Raw genomic sequence first — 3,134 nt, forward strand, 5'->3', positions numbered from 1 at the left:
TTCTTCACGTGCCCATAACTCGGGGCCACACATCCAATCACAGTGGAAATCAAACACTTAATAGTTCGTCTATCATCCAGCAGACCTTCCTCGTCACTTCCAAGTTACATAGATACATCTCGCAGTACTAACATACTCATCATGTGGCTATCCAGCCGCCACTTCCACTCATAGGAACAACACCGAACGTATAAGTTCAAAGCACTTATTCACACAATCAGCACCTCGGTGCTCAAGCCATAGGCAAAGATCCGGCCTCAAGTCCTCCAGACTGGCCCATCATAAACTCACACAGATTACATCTCGCCCCTCAATCGGGGAATCACAAGCCATCAAGGCATATCTGATACTGAGCGCTCATGCGCGCATACGAACGCGTGGAAGGAATTTCAAGAGTTTCTTTTCAAGCTGAATCAAGAACGCATGATAAGAATTCAAGAATGTGAAGTTTCCTAAAGGTTCTGCAGCCTCTTAAGGATAAATACAAACGTCTCCGTACCGATCTGCGAGACTCTACTAAACCTGCTCATGACTCGTGAGACCTAGTAACCTAGGCTTTGATACCAACTTGTCACGACCCAAACCCCGCACTGGTCGTGATGGCGCCTCTCGTGAAGACGAGGCCAGCCAACTAACCCACTCGTCTTTTTCAAAAATAGTTAAACATAAATAAACAGCGTAAATATGACTTAATAGTATTAATCAGCGGAAAGCCAACCCAACACAGCCCTAACCTGGGTGTCACAAGTCACGAGCATCTATCAGAATGTAAATCCACTACAGGGTCTAAAATGTACAAAACCGGAATAATGAACAAAAGAGAGAGACGTGGTGCTGCGAACGCTGACAGTCACCTCCTTAACTCATATAACTCTGTCTCTGATAGGCCCAAAACCCGCTAACGGGTGGATAAATACCTGCATCTGCACACGAGGTGCAATTAGTAAAGTGAGTACTCCAACTCAATGAGTAATAAAGGTAAATAACAACTGAGCAGTAAGAAATCACGTAAAGCAACCAACATGTTGTATAGAAGCAGGGTACAATCCTTTGAGAAAAACAGTGAAGCTGTGGAATCTTTGGAAATCTCTTGGCTCAGTTTATCTCTTTTATAAAATGATCTTTCCAACAGTTACGAAATGATTTTAAACAGTTAGTGACGATAAGCACAGAAAAACCGCCCCCCGGGCACAAATATCACAGTATAACAGGTAAAAGGCAAGTAAATATGCAAGATGAGCACATAAAAGTTCGCCCCTCGGGCAATATTTCAAAACAGTACCAGCCCCTCGAGCTCACTCTCAGAAACACTCTCAGTCCCTCGGGCTCTCTCTCTTAGATCACTCTCAGAATAGTATCATATAGTAACCGCTGCGGCGTGCAGCCCGATCCATATATCATCGACGACGCTCACTAGGGGTGTGCAGACTCCGGGAGGGGCCCCTTACGACCCAAGCGCAATATCAAGCCACCTCGTGGCATATAAAATAAGGCCTGAAAGCCTTCTCACATCACACACTAGGCCTGAAAGCCTCCTCACATCAGTCATAAGGCCTGAAAGCCTCCTAACATCACTCACAAGGCCTGAAAGCCTCCTCACATCAGTCATAAGGCCTGAAAGCCTCCTCACATCACTTATAAGGCCTGAAAGCCTCCTCACATCACTCATAAGGCCTGAAAGGCTCCTCACGTCACTCAAGCCACCTCGTGGCACATAAAGTATCTCAGGCCCTCGGCCTCATATCACTCAGCATATCCTCACATACGGCCATCGGCCTCACTCAGTCCGAGAATCATCACAAGCCCCTCGGGCATTTGTAAAACAGTAGTTCTCAGCCCAAAATATCATTTAGAAATATCATTTAAGTTTCAAATCTGAGTAAAATTGGTTGAGTTTGTAAAACTGTAATATCAACAGGACTGAGTTCAAATAATACGTCAAAACAGTGAGGAAAAAGTGATAAAATCCCCGAAGGGATCAAATAATTGGCATGAAGCCCGAATATGGCAATCAGCCCAAATCATGATAATAACAAATAAGTTTCAGTCAAATATGCGGTAAAATTATCAATCGGGACGGACCACGTCACAATCCCCAACAGTGCTCTACCCCACGCTCGCTATCCGGCGTGCAAGTCACCTCAATATAGCACTACGGTGTGCAAATCCGGGGTTTCAAACCCTCAGGATATCATTTACAATCATTACTCACCTCGGACCGGCGAAATCTCTAGCTCGCGACGCCTTTGCCCCTCAAATCGGCCTCCATGCGCGTCGAATCTATCCAAAGACAAAGCGAATACANTGAAAACACAGATCATCTAGTACTGTAAATCTCTACAAAATCTCGCATTCATCCCCGTAACAGTGAAGCCCACTCTCTTAAGCGACCCAAAATTTCAAATTTCAACACGCACTTTTCAATTACACAGGAGATCTTCTAATATACACATAAGGATTACACCACTTCAGAACACTCCGCAGGAGGTAGCCCACCTACTTCGCCTCAATATAACATTTCTGTATACCTTCCACCGTCATAAACTATCCGCAGTCACTTAGTCTTCCTGAATCTGAACTCACACTGCAACATGAAATTTACTCCACTCCAATTGGAAGACATGAAAAGATTCTTCACGCGCCCATAACTCGGGGCCACACATCCAATCACAATGGAAATCAAACACTTAATAGTTCGTCTATCATCCAGCAGACCTTCCTCGTCACTTCCAAGTTACATAGATACATCTCGCAGTACTAACATACTCATCACGTGGCTATCCAGCCGCCACTTCCACTCATAGGAACAACACCGAACGTATAAGTTCAAAGCACTTATTCACACAATCAGCACCTCGGTGCTCAAGCCATAGGCAAAGATCCGGCCTCAAGTCCTCCAGACTAGCCCATCATAAACTCACAGAGATTACATCTCGCCCCTCAATCGGGGAATCACAAACCATCAAGGCATATCTGATACTGAGCGCTCATGCGCGCATACGAACGCGTGGAAGGAATTTCAAGAGTTTCTTTTCAAGCTGAATCAAGGACGCACGATAAGAATTCAAGAATGTGAAGTTTCCTAAAGGTTCTGCAGCCTCTTGAGGATAAATACAAACGTCTCCGTACCGATC

Source organism: Nicotiana attenuata, unplaced genomic scaffold (genome assembly GCF_001879085.1).
Source record: "Nicotiana attenuata strain UT unplaced genomic scaffold, NIATTr2, whole genome shotgun sequence".
Lineage (NCBI taxonomy): Eukaryota > Viridiplantae > Streptophyta > Magnoliopsida > Solanales > Solanaceae > Nicotiana > Nicotiana attenuata.